Raw genomic sequence first — 20,865 nt, forward strand, 5'->3', positions numbered from 1 at the left:
AAAGAGCAATCAGTATATTTCTTCAGTGCATATCCAGGGTTATTCTACATCATCAGCAGCCAACTGCTCCGCTCCGCGCAGCTACTTTTCAGCAGTTAATTAGAATACTACCTTTGATTTTACAGCAAAGCGATATGTTGGTGATCACCCATCCAATTTCCATTCAAATCTGTCAGATCTAATGATAACGTGCCCAGTGAGCAAATGGGGAATTTTACCAAGAAGAAAAAGGAATGCAAGGAGGTTGCCCTAAAACGAATTCTTTAGATAGCCAATACATCTTCTGAGGACGGACAATCCCAAATGAGCACTCTTTTCCGGGCTGAGTGGTTTAGACCTTTGAGGCGCTGCCCTTCTGACCCCAACTTGGAAGGTTCGATCCTGGCTCAGTCCGATTGTTTTTGAAGGTGCTCAAATACGTTAGCCTCCTGTTGGTAGATTTACTGGCACATGAAAGAACTCCTACGGGACCACATTACAGCCCATCGGTGTCTCCAAAAACCCTAAAAGTAGTTAGTGGGACTTAGAGTAAATAACGTTATTATTGAATATTGAATTTTCACGAGAGCATTGTAATCGAAGCAGACTTTCAACGTATTAGGTCGTGTTACGTACATGTAGTACGTGTTGAAGAGATGTTAAGTACAGAACAAAAATGGTCAGCCGGACACCAGTGGGATCCGAACCCACAACCTCCCGATTTCGCGTCGGTTGCTCTACCAATTGAGCTATGGTGGCCTAGGCCATCTTCGTTCTGTTGAAAGGATCTGAGCTACTTAAACGCACTCTACAGTGTGCTAACAACAGTGCCAGACCTGTAGCTCAGATCCTTGCAACAGAACAAAGATGGCCTAGGCCACCATGGCACAATTGGTAGAGCAACCGACGCGAAATCAGGAGGTTGTGGGTTCGGATCCCACTGGTGTCCGGCTGGCCATTTCTGTTGTGTACTTAACATCTCTTCAACGTCCGCCTGTTTGGTGTAGTGGTTAGCGTGATTAGCTGCCACCCCAGGAGGCCCGGGTTCGATTCCCGGCTCTGCCACGAAATTTGAAAAGTGGTACGAGGGCTGGAACGGGGTCCACTCAGCCTCGGGAGGTCAACTGAGTAGAGGCGGGTTCGATTCCCACCTCAGCCATCCTGGAAGTGGTTTTCCGTGGTTTCCCACTTCCCTCCAGGCGAATGCTGAGATGGTACCTAACTTAAGGCCACGGCCGATTCCTTCCCTCTTCCTTGCCTATCCCTTCCAATCTTCCCATCCCTCCACAAGGCCCCTGTTCAGCATAGCAGGTGAGGCCGCCTGGGCGAGGTACGAGTCATTCTCCCCAGTTGTATGCCCGACCAAGCGTCTGAAGCTCCAAGACACTGCCCTTGAGGCGGTAGAGGTGGGATCCCTCGCTGAGTCCGTGGGAAAAGCCGACCCTGGAGGATAAACAGATGATGACGATGACTTAACATCTCTTCAACACTTACTACATGTACGTAACACGACCTAATATGTTGAAAGTCTGTTTCGATAACGTTATTATTGTTATGAGCACTCATCAGCAGCCAACTGGCAATGTTAAAACTCTCAGTTAATAAAGTTGGGTAAACACCTTTCCATCTGTGTCAAACAACTTGTGTATACAGTACCGGTAGTTAAGATATTTTTCATAGTGGAAGCCTAGAAAGGAAAATATTTCATTACAGATAATACCCGAAAAAGATTCCGTTCTAAATTTATTTTAGCCTGAATTGGTTTCAACAGACTGGAGGCCACAATTATCGATTATTTAAGATATGGTAATAAACAAATTTAATATGATGTTGTTTGAGTCATCAGTCCATATACTGGTTTGATGCAGCCATCCATGCCACCCTATCCTGTGCTAACCTTTCCATTTCTACGTAACTATTGCATCCTATTGCATCCTACATCTGCTCTAATCTGCTTGTCATATTCATACCTTCGTCTACCCCTACCGTTCATACCACCTACACTTCCTTCAAAAACCAACTGAACAAGTCCTGGGTGTCTCAAGATGTGTCCTATCATTCTATCTCTTCTTCTCGTCAAATTTAGCTAAAACGATCTCCTCTCACCAATTCGATTCAGTATCTCTTCATTCGTGATTCGATCTATCCATCTCACTTTCAGCATTCTTCTGTAACACCACATTTCAAAAGCTTCTATTCTCTTTCTTTCTGAGCTAGTTATCGTCCATGTTTCACTTCCATACAATGCCACGCTCCACACGAAAGTCTTCAAAAACATCTTTCTAATTCCGATATCAATGTTTGAAGTGAACAAATTTCTTTTCTTAAGAAACCTCTTCCTTGCTTGTGCTAGTCTGCATTTTATGTCCTCCTTACTTCTGCCATCGCTAGTTATTTTACTACCCAAGTAACAATATTCATCTACTTCCTTTAAGACTTCATTTCCTAATCTAATATTTCCTACATCACCTGCCTTCGTTCGACTGCACTCCATTACTTTTGTTTTAAACTTATTTATTTTCATCTTGTACTCCTTAACCAAGACTTTATCCATACCATTCAGCAACTTCTCGAGATCTTCTGCAGTCTCGGATAAAATAACACTATCATCGGCAAATCTCAAGGTTTTGATTTCCTCTCCTTGGACTGCGATTTCCTTTCCAAATTTCTCTTTTATTTCCTTTACTGCCTGTTCTATGTAAACATTGAAAAGGAGAGGGGACAAACTGCAGCCTTGCCTCACTCCTTTCTGGATTGCTGCTTCTTTTTCAAAGCCCTCGATTCTTATCACTGCAGACTGATTTTTATACAGATTGTAGATAATTCTTCGTTCTCGGTATCTGATCCCTATCATCTTCAAAATCATAAATAGCTTGGTCCAATCAACATTATCGAATGCCTTTTCTAGATCTACGAATGCCATGTACGTGATTCGATCCTCTAAGAGACGTAAAGTCAGGATTACTTCACGTGTTACTATATTTCTTTTGAAGCCAAATTGATCTTCTCCCAACTCAGTTTCAACTTGTTTTCCCATTCTTCTGTAAATAATACATGTTAAAATTTTGCAGGCATGAGATACTAAACTCATGGTGCGGTAGTTTTCACACCTGTCAGCACCGGCTTTCTTGGGAATAGGTACAACAACATTCTGTCGAAAATCGGATGGGATTTCTCCTGTCTCATACATCTTGCACACTAAATGAAATAACCTTGCCATGCTGGTTTCTCCTAGGGCAGTTAGTAATTCAGAGGGAATGTCATCAATTCCAGGTGTCTTGTTCCTATTTAGGTCACTCACAGCTCCGTCAAACTCTGACCTCAAAATTGGGTCTCCCATTTCATCAGCATCAACAGCCTCTTCATGTTCCAGAACCAAATTATCTACATCTTTACCTTGATACAACTGTTGGATATGTTCCTGCCATCTTTCTGCTTTGCCTTCTTTGCCTAGAAGTGGCTTTCCATCTGAGCTCTTAATATTCATACACCTATATTTCCTTTCTCCAAAGATTTCCTTGATTTTCCTGTATGCAGCAACTACCTTTCCCAGGACCATACAGCCTTCGACATCCTTGCACTTCCACTTCAGCCATTCTTCCTTAGCTATCTTGCACTTTCTATCCACTTGATTCTTTAATCGCCTGTATTCTTTTCTGCCCGCTTCATTTCTAGCATTCTTGTATTTTCGTCGTTCATCAATCAGGTCTAGTATTTCCTGAGTTATCCACTGATTCTTAGTTGATCTTTTCTTCCTTCCTAACATTTCTTCAGCAGCCCTACTGACTTCATTTTTCATGACTCTCCACTCTTCTTCTATAGTGTTTCCTTCAGCCGTTTCATTTAGTCCTTGTGCAACATGTTCCTTAAAACAATCCCTCACACTCTTTTCTTTCAAATTGTCTAGATCCCATCTTTTTGCATTCTTTCCTTTGTTCAATTTCTTCAACTTCAGATGGCATTTCATGACCAACAAGTTGTGGTCAGAATCCACGTCTGCTCCTGGGAATGTTTTGCAATCCAACACCTGGTTTCTGAATCTCTGCCTAATCATAATGAAGTCTATTTGAAACCTTCCAGTGTCTCCAGGTCTCGTCCACGTATACAGCCGTCGTTTGTGGTGTTTGAACCAAGTATTGGCAAGGACTAAATTATGATCAGTGCAGAATGCAACCAGCCGACTTCCTCTTTCGTTCCTTTGTCCCCATCCATATTCTCCTACTGTACTACCTTCTCTTCCTTGGCCTACCACTGCATTCCAGTCTCCCATCACAATTAGATTCCCGTCACCTTCCACATTTTGTATTAAATCTTCTATCTCCTCATATATTATTTCGATTTCTTCATCATCCGCTGAACTAGTAGGCATATAGACCTGCACTATTGTGGTGGGCATTGGTTTGGTGTCTATCTTGACGACAATAGTTCTTTCACTATGCTGGTAGTAGTAGCTTACCCGCTGCCCTATTTTCTTATTCATTATTAAGCGAACTCCTGCATTTCCTCTGTTTGATTTTGTGTTGATAATTCGGTAGTCGCCTGACCAAAAATCTTGTTCTTCCTGCCAACGTACTTCACTTATACCAACTACATCTAACTTTAGCCTATCCATCTCCCTTTTCAGATTTGCTAACCTACCACAAATATTCAAACTTCTAACATTCCACGCTCCCACTCGCAGAAAATCAGTATCCATCTTCCGGATGATCGCCCCCTCTCGTGTAGTTCCCACCCGGAGATCCGAATGGGGGACTAGTTTACCTCTGGAATATTTTACCCGGAAGGAAGCCATCATCACTACATCATTCATACAGAGAGAGCTGCATGTCCTTGGGAGGTAGTTACGGCTATAGTTTCCCATTGCTTTCAGCCGTGTAACAGTATCAACACAGCTAAGCCATGTTGAGTATTATTACAAGGCCGTATCAGTCAATCGTCTAGACTGCCGCCCTTGCAACTACTGAAAGGCTGCTACCCCACTTTCGATGAACCATTCGTTAGTCTGGTCTCTCAACAGATACCCATCCGATATGGTTGCACCTGCGGCTCGGCTATCTGCATCATTGGGATACGCAAGCCTAAAATCAAATCATTTAGAAAGCAATGAACGAGGAGAACGCCCGTCCTATATTGTGTTGGAAGAGAATTGGCACGATTGAAAAAGTCAGTAGGGAGTTTCTGTACTTACATTTCCCTACCACAATGCGACCGATATAGAAATTCTGTACAGGAAAACGAATGCACTGATATCGCAACGGGTAGCCTCATTATGCCAGTAGTGTGCCCAGGAATTTCTCAATGAAGTTGATAAGGGTGGAAGGGAAGTTGCACTGCGGATTTTAATCTTCTAAGCTCTGTAGGCTTCTTGCATGTTCGTGGCTTCTGATGTTAGTGAGTCTTGATTATACCCAAAGAAATGACCTGCTCACCAAGCGAGTGGCTGCGCGTTTTGAATCACGTAGGTGTCAGCTTGCATTCGGTTGATAGTGGGTTCGAATCCTACTGTCGACAGCCCTGAAGATAGTTATTCGTGGTTGCCCGTTTCCACACCAGGCAAATAAATACTCGGGCTGTACCTTAATTAAGGCCACGGCCGCTTCCTTCCCACTCCTAGCTATCCCATCGTCGCCATAAGACATATCTGTGTCAGTGAGACGTAAACCTAATTGAAAAGAAAAGAAAAGGACCACCTCCATGGCTGAGTGGTCAGTGTCTTGTCCTTCGGACATCGGGACTCCGAGTTCGATTCCCGGCAAGGCGTAGGATTTTAATCGCAACGATTCCCTTGACTCGGGAAATTGGTATTTGTCCAGTCCTCAACACTACTGTTACTCAAATACCACACAGAACTTTATCCTCCACCACAATAACACGGCATACGCTGCCCACTCTCGTCAGATGGTCTGCCTTACAAGGACTGCATCCGGCTGCAGAGATCGCCCCCGGTTTCAGAAAAGACTATTTTCTTGATTTTCAAAATACTACTTTCAAGTTAGTACCATGCATATCTGCCTGTTACCCAGAGGTCCCGCGTTCGATTTACAGCCAGCCCAAGGATTTTAAATCTGGACTGAATACAACAAAGGGGTTCACTCAGGCTCCTGAGGGAGCGGAGATGGTCACGAAAGCCAAGCAACACGGCTGATCATGTCGTCACGCTGACCATGTGTTTCTGAGTGGGCAGTAGTCGTCTTGACAAGCCAAGACCTTTGCAAGGCTGTATGTACAGTGCCTTTGTTTCAAGTGGTGCCGGCCGACTTACAGAGAGACCGCTTCGCGGCTAACAGCGCGCTGCTTACCGGCTGAGTGGAATATTTACAGACCTTATATTCAAACACGTAGGTTTATCATGCAAATTATAATATGATTAAAATAGCCCCATACCTTTGTCACAGAAGGTGTTAGAAATGATGTCCTTGTGCCGCCACACATCTTTCACACTTTTTAAGAAAATTTGCATTAACAGGCATTCATTCTTCTTCAGAAGATTGCGGTAATTTCCTTTTTTATATTGTCTTTAATTTCTTCCAACGTATGCGAGTTGTTCCGATTAACGTTATTTTTTAACTTCTCCCATAAATGGAAGTCACGTACGGTAAGGTTTGGGGATCGCGCTGTCCATATTCCCTTACTAATGACTCTTCGAAAATGCCCTCAATTAATTTTAACGAGAGATCAGCTGTATGGGTTGTAGCAGAAACATGTTGAAAATATGCCTGTTTACATTCAATGTCAACAATTATTCCAGGAATGGTCTGATTATGTTTTTCCTAAACCTCTGCCCATTAACTGTATCTTCAAAGAATATAGGCTCTATAATTTTGCACACATTCACAGCATATCAAACACCAATTGTTTGTCATGCAATGGCATTTGGTGTACAAGATCGAGCTTTTCAGCACTCCAGTATCTGGTGTTTTGTGTCGATATATGGCCATTTAAATAAAACTATGCTTCATCAGTAAAAAAAAAATATTTAAATGTGGGTCAATAGAGCCATCATTAACTTTGTCCAACACCCAATTGAAGAAATTTACTTTACTTGCATTTTCACGGGGTTGCAGTTTCCGTTTCGTGTCATGAACACTACCCGTTTCTCTAAATATGTTCACAAGTTTATGAACAGTTTCTCCGTGAGGCACACGAAACACCTGGGAATTTTTCTATGAATAGCCGTTTTACTTGTCTACAGACTCTGTTCTCGCGTAGGAATCATACTGTACACAAAGATTCCGTGTTCTACAGTAAACTCACTGTTCGGCATTATAACGGCCCTATAACAGGAAGACGAACACAAACACCTTGTTTACCGGGCGAGTTGGCCGTCCGCGTAGAGGCGCGTGGCTGTGAGCTTGCATCCGGGAGATAGTAGGTTCGAATCCCACTATCGGCAGCCCTGAAAATGGTTTTCCGTGGTTTCCCATTTTCACACCAGGCAAATGCTGGGGCTGTACCTCAATTAAGGCCACGGCCGCTTCCTTCCAACTCCTAGGCCTTTCCTATCCCACCGTCGCCATAAGACCTATCTGTGTCGGTGCGACGTAAAGCCCCTAGCAAAAAAAAACACCTTGTTTCGCAATCGATCACATCCCTTCAACTGTCTAATCACCACATGGAGTAAACACTAACAATTTTACTAATCTGCATTTAGGGCAGTCGCCCAGGTGGCAGATTCCCTATCTGTTGCTCTCCTAGCCTTTTCCTAAATGATTTCAAAGAAATTGGAAATATATTGAACATCTCCCTTGGTAAGTTATTCCAATCCCTAACTCCCCTTCCTGTAAATGAATATTTGCCCCATTTTGTCCTCTTAAATTCAAACATTATATTCATATTGTGATCTTTCCTACTTTTATGAACGCCACTCAAACTTATTCGTCTACTAATGTCATTCCACGCCATCTCTCCGATGACAGCTCGGAACATACCACTTAGTCGAGCAGCTCTCCTTCTTTCTCTCAATTCTTCCCATCAAAAACTTTGCAACATTTCTGTAACGCTACTCTTTTGTCGGAAATCACCCAGAACAAATCGAGCTCCTTTTCTTTGGATTTTTCCAGTTATTGAATCAGGTACTCCTGGTGAGGGTCCCATACACTGGAACCATACTCTAGTTGGGGTCTTACCAGAGACATATATGCCCTCTCCTTTGCATCCTTACCACAACCCCTAAACATCCTCATAACCTTGTGCAGAGATCTGTACCCTTTATATACAATCCCATTTATGTGATTACCCCAATGAAGATCTTTCCCTATATTAACACCTAGATACTTACAATGATGCCCAAAATGAACTTTCACCCCATCAACGCAGTAAATAAAACTGAGAGGATTTTTCCTATTTGTGAAACTGACAACCTGACTTTTAACCCCGTTTATCAACATACCATTGCCTGCTGTCAATCTCACAACATTTTCGAGGTCATTTTGCAGTTGCTCACAATCTTGTAACTTATTTACTACTCTATAGAGAATAACATCATCCGTAAAAAACCTTACCTCTCATTCCAATCTACCCATATCATTTATATATAGATAAGAAAACGTAAAGGTCCGATAATACTGCCTTGAGGAATCCCCCTCTTAATTATTACAGGGTCAGATAAAGCTTCACCTACTCTAATACTCTGAGATCTATTTTCTAGAAATATAGCAACCCATTCAGTCACTCTTTTGTCTAATCCAATTGCACTAATTTTTGCCATTAGTCTCCCATGATCCACCCTATCAATTGCTTTAGACAGGTCAATCGCGATACAGTCCATTTGACCTCCTGAATCCAAGATATCTGCTATATCTTGCTGTAATCCTACAAGTTGAGCTTCAGTTGAATAACCTTTCCTAAAACCGAACTGCATTCTATCGAACCAGTTATTAATTTCACAAACATGTCTAATATAATCAGAAAGAATGCCTTCCCAAAGCTTACATACAATGCATGTCAAACTTACTGGCCTGTAATTTTCAGCTTTATGTCTATCACCCTTTTCTTTATACACAGGGGCTACTATAGCAACTATCCATTCATCTGGTATAGCTCCTCCGACCAAACAATAATTAAATAAGTACTTCAGATATGGTACTATATCCCAACCCATTGTCTTTAGTATATCCCCAGAAATCTTATCAATTCCAGCTGCTTTTCTAGTTTTCAACTTGTGTATCTTATTGTAGATGTCATCGTTATCATATGTAAATTTTAATACTTCTTTAGCCTTAGTCTCCTCCCCTATCTGGATATTATCCTTGTAACCAGCAATCTTTACATACTGCTGGCTGAATACTTCTGCCTTTTGAAGATCCTCACATACACACTCCCCTTGTTCATTAATTATTCCTGGAATGTCCTTCTTGGAACCTGTTCCTGCCTTAAAATATCTATACACACCCTTCCATTTTTCACAAAAATTTGTATAACTGCCAATTATGCTTGCCATAATGTTATCCTTAGCTGCCTTTTTTGCTAGATTCAATTTCCTAGTAAGTTCCTTCAATTTCTCCTTACTTCCACAGCCATTTCTAACTCTATTTCTTTCCAGTTTGCACCTCTTACTTAGTCTCTTTATTTCTCTATTATAATAAGATGGGTCTTTACTATTCCTTACCTCCCTTAAAGGTACAAACCTGTTTTCGCATTCCTCAACAATTTCTTTAAACCCATCTCAGAGTCCCTTTACATTTTTATTTACCGTTTTCCACCGATCATAGTTACTTTTTAGAAACTGCCTCATGCCTGTTTTATCAGACATATGGTATTTCCTAATAATCCTACTTTTAAGACCTTCCTTTCTATCACATTTATTTTTAACTACCACAAAAACAGTTTCATGATCACTAATACCATCTAATACTTCAGTTTCTCTGTAGAGCTCATCTGGTTTTATCAGCACCACATCCAGGATATTTTTCGCTTTGGTTGGTTCCATCACTTTCTGAATCAGCTGTCCTTCCCATATTAACTTATTTGCCATTTGTTGGTCATGCCTCCTGTCGTTCGCATTTCCTTCCCAATTGACATCTGGTAAATTCAGATCTCCCGCTACAATCACATTTCTTTCCTTGTCGTTTCCTACATAGCTGATTATCTTATCAAATAATTCTGAATCCGTGTCTGTGCTACCCTTTCCCGGTCTGTACACTCCAAATATATCAAGTTGCCTATTATCTTTAGAAATAGCCTTACCCCTAGAATTTCATTAACTCATTAACTTTTGCGTAGCTTACAAATTCTTCTTTCACCAGAATGAATACTCCCCCTCCCACCATTCCTATCCTATCTCTACGATACACACTCCAGTTGCGGTGAGAAAATTTTTGCATCCATTATATCATTTCTCAGCCGTGATTCAACTCCTATTACAATATCTTGTAAATATAAATCTATTAAATTACTCAATTCTATTCCTTTCTTTACAATACTTCTACAGTTCAACACTAACGTACGGGAAGCGGTGCGGACAGAACCGGTTAGAAAGCAGTATTGCTCGCCGCCAGGTGCCATCCCTATGAGAAGCTTGCTGGTCGGCCACCACTTGAAACAAAGGCCCTGTACAACGAAAAGTTTAAAAAGAAAGCTTGTAGTTTTTCGTGGCCCTTGGTATTCTGATAACAGCCGCGGGACCTGCAGTTTTACGCGGGACTCCAAACCAAGGGACGTGACTTTTCGTTTCAGCGACCCCATATCCATTGGTCGCAATGCCAACGGCAGCCGCCTTAGTGAGTGATAACGCCAGTCGCCTATATTGTTCCTGCCATTTGAGTTTCGTGTCAGTTATCTAAACACTTGATGCTATTTTCCTCCATTTCTATCAAAGAAGTGTTTTGTACATTGTTTACATCGATCACTCGTCAAAATAATTCAGCAACGTATCAAGTGTTAACCATCAGCCGGTACCAATCATCAGTGAGATGACTACTAAACTTTCTCACGGCCATCCTCTCTCCTTCCGGGACCCTACTTACATGATAACACTAACAGCGTACTCTGTGATAAAGAAAATTGTGCACTCTGACCAATATGGATTTTGTGTACCAAAATGAAAATGCATATTTCAACTTTTTTTTTGGTAATTTGTTCTGTTCACTTTTTCTATGTTGTCTGTGAAATACTGACATAGAAGAGAAATGAGCATCGATTATACCTCGTCAAAGCTAAGGATGAGCCCGAAACATGTCAATGGAAGTAACAAATTTGTTCTAGACCATACCAGAAGATATAAGCAAAGCAAAGCCATCCCCTTACAGGCCATGAAGATAAGGTCTTCCACGATCCGTAATCTAAGAAATAGTGGGGATAGAGTGGTTAGCTCTATGCCGCGCCACCTTTGCCCCCTGGTAATCATGTTTGGTGTAGGCCGTGTGAAGCTCAGGGTCATACGCCACTCCAGAAGTGGAAATCTGTTTCTTAAATTTTTCAAAGGGGAATCGATCTCACGTCCTTCCGGGTGAATCAATCACGCCTTTATTGCCTCGGCTAAGCAGCCCCTCCTAGAAGACATAGTAGACTGTAAACACTACTTCTCGCTAGCAACGGCATCATACATTATTTATTAAACGGTATATTGCATGTTGTAATTTTCTATTAAGTGTGCCCCAAGTTAATAAGAAAAACTACATTTCTACCTCTAAACAGTCACTCCTCAACTAAATCTGCGGAGTTACACAGTTCTTCAAATTCTCATGGTTTGAATTCTTGCATTCAGCTTCTACCATTTCCTACGTATCTGTAAGTTTGCATCATTTATCAGTTGTAATGATTCGTATTCACCACTACGGTTCTTGACGGCTATTACTAGCCTGGTGCAGCCGTTGTAAGGTGTTGGCATCTTCTAGCACGCATAGGAGCTGGAGGGTATTTTTGAATGACGTGAGCAAAATGCAGTGATGTTAAAGACAGCACAAAATTCCAGTCAAATAAATTAACCATTCCCTATTAAATCCTACGGTCCGTTCGAGAATCGAACTGAAGGGCCCGAGACCTTGATCTGCCAGCCTGGCAGCCGCACTGGTGGACGTGGTGATTATTATGTTAAGGGGAACTACGAATGGGCAACACTCCTCTCCTGAAACTAATGAGAAAGGAAAGAGGAAGTGGTCCAACTAACGGAAGAATGAAGGTATCGGCAAAATAAATGAAAGACCTTACCCCCTAGGCCTCGCGAATTCAATCTGGGTCGGAAGTCAACAAGAGTGGATGAAGGAACATCGGATATGAAAGATGAAAGTGAGGAAGCTGGAACAGGAAGTACAGTACGCGCACCTTTTAGTGATACATGCACACCCTAATGTTGAATCGGTCGAAATCGGTCATTTTCGAGATTCGTATTGGCAACCTTTGAAACACAAACTATGAATCTCTTATGCATCGCTGTGTTAGATCTGGCGTACACATTACGTACTAGTACTGTTGTTTACACAGCAAAGCCAAACTATAGAATTCATGCTAGGAACAAGATTCGCATCCAGAAATGTTATATAATGTTAAATAATGTATGTATCCTCCCCTGCGAACCATGTGACCTTGCCGCGGTGGGGAGGCTTGCGTGTCCCGATGATGCAGATAGCCGAGCCGCAGGTGCAACCATATCGGATGGGTATCTGTTGAGAGACCAGACTAACGAATGGTTCATCGAAAGGGGGGGTAGCAGCCTTTCGGTAGTTGCAAGGGCGGCAGTCTAGATGATTGACTGATACGGCCTTGTAATAATACTCAACATGGCTTAGCTGTGTTGATACTGCTACACGGCTGAAAGCAACGGGAAACTACAGCCGTAACTACCTCCCGAGGACATGCAGCTCTCTCTGTATGAACGATGTAGTGATGATGGCTTCCTTCCGGGTAAAATATTCCGGAGGTAAACTAGTCCCTCATTCGGATCTCCGGGTGGGGACTACACGAGAGGGGGCGATCATCAGGAAGATGGATACTGACATTCTGCGAGTCGGAGCCTGGAATGTTAGAAGTTTGAATCGTTGTGGTAGGTTAGCAAATCTGAAAAGGGAGATGGATAGGCTAAAGTTAGATGTAGTTGGTATAAGTGAAGTACGTTGGCAGGAAGAAAAAGATTTTTGGTCAGGTGACTACCGAATTATCAACACAAAATCAAACAGAGGACATGCAGGAGTTGGTTTAATAATGAATAAGAAAATAGGGCAGCAGGTAAGCTACTACAATCAGCATAGTGGAAGAACTATTGTCGTCAAGATAGACACCAAACCAATGCCCACCACAATAGTGCAGGTCTATATGCCTACTAGTTCAGCGGATGATGAAGAAATCGAAAGAATATATGAGGAGATAGAAGATTTAATACAATATGTAAAAGGTCACGAGAATCTAATTGTGATGGGAGACTGGAATGCAGTGGTAGGCCAAGGAAGAGAAGGTAGTACAGTAGGAGAATTTGGATAGGGACAAAGGAACGAAAGAGGAAGTCGGCTGGTTGCATTCTGCACTGATCATAATTTAGTCCTTGCCAATACTTGGTTCAAACACCACAAACGACGGCTGTATACGTGGACGAGACCTGGAGACACTGGAAGGTATCGAATATACTTCATTATGATTAGGCAGAGATTCAGAAACCAGGTGTTGGATTGCAAAACATTCCCAGGAGCAGACGTGGATTCTGACCACAACTTGTTGGTCATGAAATGCCATCTGAAGTTGAAGAAATTGAAGAAAGGAAAGAATGCAAAAAGATGGGATCTAGACAAGTTGAAAGAAAAGAGTGTGAGGGATTGTTTTAAGGAACATGTTGCACAAGGACAAAATGAAACGGCTGAAGGAAACACTATAGAAGAAGAGTGGAGAGTCATGAAAAATGAAGTCAGTAGGGCTGCTGAAGAAATGTTAGGATGGAAGAAAATATCAACTAAGAATCAGTGGATAACTCAGGAAATACTAGACCTGATTGATGAACGACGAAAATACAAGAATGCTAGAAATGAAGCGGGCAGAAAAGAATACAGGCGATTAAAGAATGAAGTGGATAGAAAGTGCAAGATAGCTAAGGAAGAATGGCTGAAGGAGAAGTGCTGTATGGTCCTGGGTAAGGTAGATGCTGCATACAGGAAAATCAAGGAAATCTTTGGAGAAAGGAAATCTAGGTGCATGAATATTAAGAGCTCAGATGGAAAGCCACTTCTAGGGAAAGAAGGCAAAGCAGAAAGATGGCAGGAACATATCCAACAGTTGTATCAAGGTAAGGATGTAGATAATTTGGTTCTGGAACATGAAGAGGCTGTTGATACTGATGAAATGGGAAACCCAATTTTGTGGTCAGAGTTTGACAGAGCTGTGTGTGACCTAAATAAGAACAAGGCACCTGGAATTGATGACATTCCCTCTGAATTACTGACTGCCTTAGGAGAAACCAGTATGGCAAGGTTATTTCATTTAGTGTGCAAGATGTATGAGACAGGAGAAATCCCATCCGATTTTCGGCAGAATGTTGTTATACCTATTCCCAAGAAAGCCGGTGCTAACAGGTGTGAAAACTACCGCACCATTAGTTTAGTATCTCATGCCTGAAAAATTTTAACACGTAGTATTTACAGAAGAATGGAAAAACAATTTGAAGCTGAGTTGGGAGAAGATCAATTTAGCTTCAGAAGAAATGTAGGAACACGTGAAGCAATCCTGACTTTACGTCTGATCTTAGAGGATCGAATCAAGACGGACAAGTCCACGTACATGGCATTCGTAGATCTAGAAAAGGCATTCGATAATGTTGATTGGACCAAGCTATTTATGATTATGAAGATGATAGGGATCAGATACCGAGAACGAAGAATCATCTACAATCTGTATAAAAATCACTCTGCAGTGATAAGAATCGAGGGCTTTGAAAAAGAAGGAGTAATCCAGAAAGAAGTGAGGCAAGGCTGCAGTTTGTCCCCTCTCCTTTTCAATGTTTACATAGAACAGGCAGTAAAGGAAATCAAACAGAAATTTGGAAAGGGAATCACAGTCCAAGGAGAGGAAATCAAAACCTTGAGATTTGCCGATGATATTGTTATTTTATCTGAGACTGCAGAAGATCTGGAGAAGTTGCTGAATGGTATGGACGAAGTTTTGGGTAAGGAGTACAAGATGAAAATAAATAAGTCCAAAACAAAGGTAATGGAGTGCAGTCGAACGAAGGCAGGTGATGTAGGAAATATTAGATTAGGAAATGAAGTCTTAAAGGAAGTAGATGAATATTGTTACTTGGGTAGTAAAATAACTAACGATGGCAGAAGTAAGGAGGACATAAAATGCAGATTAGCACAAGCAAGGAAGAGCTTTCTAAAGAAAAGGATTTTGCTCACTTCAAACATTGATATCGGAATTAGAAAGATGTTTTTGAAGACTTTCGTGTGGAGCGTGGCATTGTATGGATGTGAAACATGGACGATAACTAGCTCAGAAAGGAAGAGAATAGAAGCTTTTGAAATGTGGTGTTACAGAAGAATGCTGAAGGTGAGATAGACAGATCGAATCACGAATGAAGATATACTGAATCGACTTGGTGAGAGGAGATCAGTTTGGCTAAATTTCACGAGAAGAAGAGATAGAATGATAGGACACATCTTGAGACACTCACGACTTGTTCAGTTGGTTTTTGAAGGAAGTGTAGGTGGTAAGAACGGTAGGGGTAGACCAAGGTGTGAATATGACAAGCAAATTAGAGCAGATGTAGGATGCAATAGTTACGTAGAAATGAAAAGGTTAGCACAGGATAGGGTGACATGGAGAGTTGCATCAAACCAGTCTATGGACTGATGACTCAAACACACAATGTATGTATGACACATTTGTAGGCGTAAGATAATAAATGTTTAGAAAATTTATATGGATCGATCATATTATCGAATCAATTCAGATTTTATTTCCATTCAGTTGGCAGTATAACCGGAACCGGGAGAGCTCTCTCCTTACTCCTCACACCTGAACAAAGAAATATCGCTAAAAGGTGCGCGGACTATAATTTTAAATTCAGCTAAGGGCCCCATGGTCACCAACGCAAGTTGAGAGCCCCTTCGAGATACTCTCTAGGAAGCCTCTTTCGATACACAGAGGATATTCTGACCGACGAGGTATTGTACCTTCCCATCACAGGGGGAAGGTGGCCCCCTAGTTGGTGACGGTCAGGTGAACATTAGGGGACGACTATGAATACGCCTGGTGTGTCTTTGTAAAGAAAAAAAGAAAGAAAGTAAGTAAGTACAGTGGCTTAAAATACAATGAGCGCGTGATATTGTGTAAGTTCCCGCAGGCACATTTTACTCAGAAACAATAGAATCTATAGATAAAATACACTTTGCGCGTATCCACAGGGTTTGTATCTACATGAGAGCTGAATTACGATAATACCTTAAATTTTCTGATATTAAATACGAGGAATATACAGTTACACACGCTCATTCATTTTTGAGCGACTGCACATTTATTCAAATGATGGCCAGTGCAGTCACATTCTTCGTTCATGGGCGAGGTTTAAATGGTATTGTCCGGTTTTGAAACGGGATTGACGAGAGCCATAAACAGTGTGTTATAACGCACAAACACACTAAATAAATTCTGTAGGGAATCCAATGGCGGACAGTGCATAGACGCAGAATTCGAGGCGAACGTGAATTTAGCAGGTGAATTTTCGTAGTGTGGCAGCTCAGAGTTTATTACACTATCTCTACCAGTGCAGTAGTTCCGTGTAAGTGTTAGTGAAGTGATTGGTGAAAGCGTAAGGCAAAAATTCAATAAATTAATAATGCCACGCAAGGTGAAGCAAGTGCCAATGGAAGCCATAGTTAAGCAGGCCGTACAAGAAGCGCTGAGCAGCAAGGAGACACTTGGCACGCTTGCCAACCTTATCCAGGACCAGGTAACAAAGTCAGTTGTTGTCAATTAAAGGAGACTATCAATTTTAATACGAGTGTAATTGAAGAACTTAGGAGGGCTCTGGAGGAGCGGGACAAAACAATCAGTGATCTAATAACTGAACTGCAGTATAAAACCGACTGTTTGGAACAATATCAGAGAATTCAGTGCCTACGTGTGTTCCGTATACCGGAAACTGCGGACGAGAACACTGACAACTTAGTTCTAGACATTGCGAAAGAAATCGGGGTCAGTCTTTCCGTGGATGACATTGATATGTCTCACAGGGTTGGGAAAATCCAGAACGGGCGTCCGCGACCTATAATTGTCAAGTTTGTATCATATCGTAAGAGAAACGCTATGTTCACGAACAAAAAGAAACTTAATGGCTCGAATAAAACCATCCGCGAGGACCTAACCCCAGCAAGACTCCGGCTTCTTCAGGACGCAGTCGCAAAATTTACCGTCCAAAACGTATGGTCTAGAGATGGGATCATATATGTAAAACATGGGAACCGAAAAATAGCCGTTACTAATCGTTCAGATTTGAACAGTATTCACTAGCCATGAGCAGACTCTCTGCAATATAAGGACCGTCATAGTTATTTTAGTTCACTTAAGTTAATTTTCCACATAGTTGTAGTGTTGATTTAGGTGCTAATCTTATAGTTGTAGTAGGTGCTTCTTACTATCAGTTGTCATAATTTAACTTTCAAGTTGGCAGCATTTAGCAACCAGGAAACAAATGTCTCTAATTTCAGCCTCCTTTCACCACTGTCCCAGGCAGGTCATTACCCCGTCGTGCCAGCCCCCTCGAAGAATACCGCTAACCGTCTCAAAGACATTCTTGCGCCCTACCCTACTTCTCTACAAATAGCACATGTCAATGCACAGAGCATTGTCCCACATTTCTCAGAATTCTCCGAAATATTTTCAACCCGTAATCTGCATGCTATAATGATTTCAGAATCATGGCTGCGTCAGTCTATCCCTTCAGCACTGGTTAAAATGAGTGGATACACTTTAATTAGGAACGATAGAGAAGGAAAGCCTGGAGGCGAAGTCGGAATGTTCATACATGACGATTTGAAATACAAGGTAATATTCAAATCGCCAAGCGAATACTCTCACAGACCGGAGTTCTTGTTCGTGGAAATTGAAATTCGTGGTACGAAGTGTTTACTCGGTGTAGTGTATCGCCCACCGAAGACCGGAAACACAACGGATCTAGAGGAAGCCCTACAGGATTTAATATCCAGGTATGAACACATGGTTTTAATGGGAGATTTTAACAGTGACCTGACAAATGCAACTACTGAAACTAGGCGACTAACATGCATGTTTGAATCCATTAATATGACAATTCTGCCCTTACAACCCACACACCATGTTGCAACATCGCACACACTCCTTGACCTAATCGTTGTAAACAATAAAGACCGTATATTGTCACATGGACAGATGCCTGTGCCAGGTCTTTCCCGCCATGATATGATTTACGCTGCATACTCTTTGAAGTGTCCAAAATACAAGCCTAAGATAATCACATACAGAGATTTCAAAAATTTGAACGAAGAAGCCCTCATTGAGGACGCTCTGAGCACACCATGGCACACAGTTCAGTACATAAAGGACATTGACGACAAAGTATCTCATTTTAACGAACTTCTCTTAACTTTATACGACAGACATGCCCCATTACGTACTGCTCGAGTAAAGCGACCCTCTAACCTTTGGCTCAATCAAGAAATTCGTGATCAAATGAAAGACAGAGACGTAGCCTATAGCTACTATGTGAAATATCCAACACAGGACAATTTCGAGAAATATAAAAGACTCCGAAATAAAACAACGCAGATGATAAGAAACGCTAAAATACGCTACTCGTACGAAGTTTTAAATACACATAACTCTGCAGCTGTATGGGAAACTCTCCGCGATATGGGTCTAAATAAAACAAAGACAAAGGATAGTAACTGTTGGACGATCTGAATAGTTATTTTAGCTCAAGAAACGTCCAGACGAACGGAAATACCAAGAGAGCCACTATTGACAAAATATCTTCAAAGAGAAAGCATGGTGGAGAAACATTCTACTTCTCTCATGTGACTCCAGGTGATGTAAAGAGCGCCCTCAATGACATAAAATCAGGGTCTACCGGACACGACGGAATAAACCTGTCCCTTTTAAGAAAAATTCTAGACATCATTCTTCCTACAATAACGCACATTATTAACACCTCTCTGATGACGGGAATCTTTCCTGAGAAATGGACAAATGCCATCATCAGACCCTTGCCGAAAAATAGTACCCTATAACCTTTGACGATTACCGGCCTGTTAGTATCCTCCCTGTACTAGGAAAAGTACTGGAAAAACTAGTACACAAACAAATGACAGACTATCTCTTACATAATAACTTACTCGACAGATATCAATCAGGGTTCAGATCGAATTACAGTACCAACACAGCATTGGTAAAAGTAACTAACGACATGCAGCTAGCAATGGATAACGGACAAATGACAATTCTAATTCTTCTCGACCTTACAAAAGCATTTGACTGCGTAGACAAAGACATTTTGCTAGCCAAATTAGAAACGATGAAATTTTCTAATAATGTATTATGCTGGGTACGTTCCTATCTCAGTGGACGTAAACAATGTTTGTCAGTGGGAGACAATATGTCTAGATGGCTAAATACTGAGATGGGGGTAGCACAGGGTGGGGTGTTATCACCGCTTCTGTTCTCCCTATACATGAATGACCTATCAGAACAACTGACGAACTGTAAATATCACTTATATGCTGACGATATCCAATTGTATATTCATACCAAGCCGAATGACATACAAGAAGCAACCATGAAATTAAACGAAGACCTATTTAACATTAACGAATGGACTAGTAGCCACTGCCTGAAGGTAAACCCATTAAAATCTCAAGCCATGATAATAGGATCTAAAAAAGCGCATGCCAAGTTAGAAAGTATCAATATACCGTTTATCAAGATCAATGAAACACCTATAACACTGAAAGACTCCGTTAAGAACCTTGGAATAATTTTTGATAAGTATTTAAGTTGGTCAGAGCACGTAACAAAAATGTGTCAACGTGTATTCGGCTCATTACACTCACTGCCCAAACTGAGGGACTTTCTTCCTGTCAAAACCAGGAAACTGCTCGTTCAAGGACTAATTCTACCAATATTTGATTATGGTGACATTTTCTATAATAACATAAGTTATTCACTTGGTTCCAAACTTCAACGGGCGCATAATGCCTGCATTCGATTCATTCTAAATGTTCCGCTCCATTCCCACATCAGCCCATTCCTCCATCAGCTGTCCTGGTTAAGATTATGAGATAGACGCAAGCACCATGCTGTTTCTCTTCTGCACAAAATACTACGAACAGGTAAACCAGACTACCTGAGAAGAGATTTTAGCTACCTCTCTCCCTCAGGCAGAACACCCGCAAGGTCATCAACACGATCCCTGTTGTCCATCCCCATTCACCACAGTAGGATGTATAACAATTCATTTGTACCAGGGACCATACGTTCCTGGAATTCCCTCCCGGCTGAAATTAGAGAGATAAGCAACCTAAAGGTATTCAAAAGAATGTGTTGGAACTTTTATCTACAATCAGAATAATTTACTCCAAGAAGTACCCACAAATGTTAGATTAAGTCAAATGAATAAAATGTAAATGTAAGATTAGTGACATTGACAATTTTCGAGGTATAGTTTTATAATAGTAAATACTATAAATTCATTTTAAAATGTTAAAAACAAATTATTAAATTACATTTCACGTTAATTTTAAATTATATTAAGCTTATTTTTAATTTTAAGTAGTTATAATGTTCTGTTTACACAGGTGTACAATTATATGGTTTGGCATAATAGCAGGCTTCATAGCCTGAGCCCCGCCATGTACAGAAAGACATTAATAAATAAATAAATAAATAAATAAATAAATAAATAAATAAATAAATAAATAAATAAATAAATAAATAAAT

General features: G+C 41.1%; 1 non-coding gene across 1 annotated transcript; it reads right to left on the reverse strand.

The window, feature by feature from the left end:
- Window positions 1-661: 661 nt before the first annotated feature.
- TRNAS-CGA (transfer RNA serine (anticodon CGA)) lies at window positions 662-738 on the reverse strand. The gene has a single exon. It is a non-coding gene; the product is annotated as a tRNA-Ser (tRNA).
- Window positions 739-20,865: the final 20,127 nt, after the last annotated feature.

The sequence above is a fragment of the Anabrus simplex genome, chromosome 2, assembly GCF_040414725.1.
Source record: "Anabrus simplex isolate iqAnaSimp1 chromosome 2, ASM4041472v1, whole genome shotgun sequence".
NCBI classification, from domain to species: domain Eukaryota; kingdom Metazoa; phylum Arthropoda; class Insecta; order Orthoptera; family Tettigoniidae; genus Anabrus; species Anabrus simplex.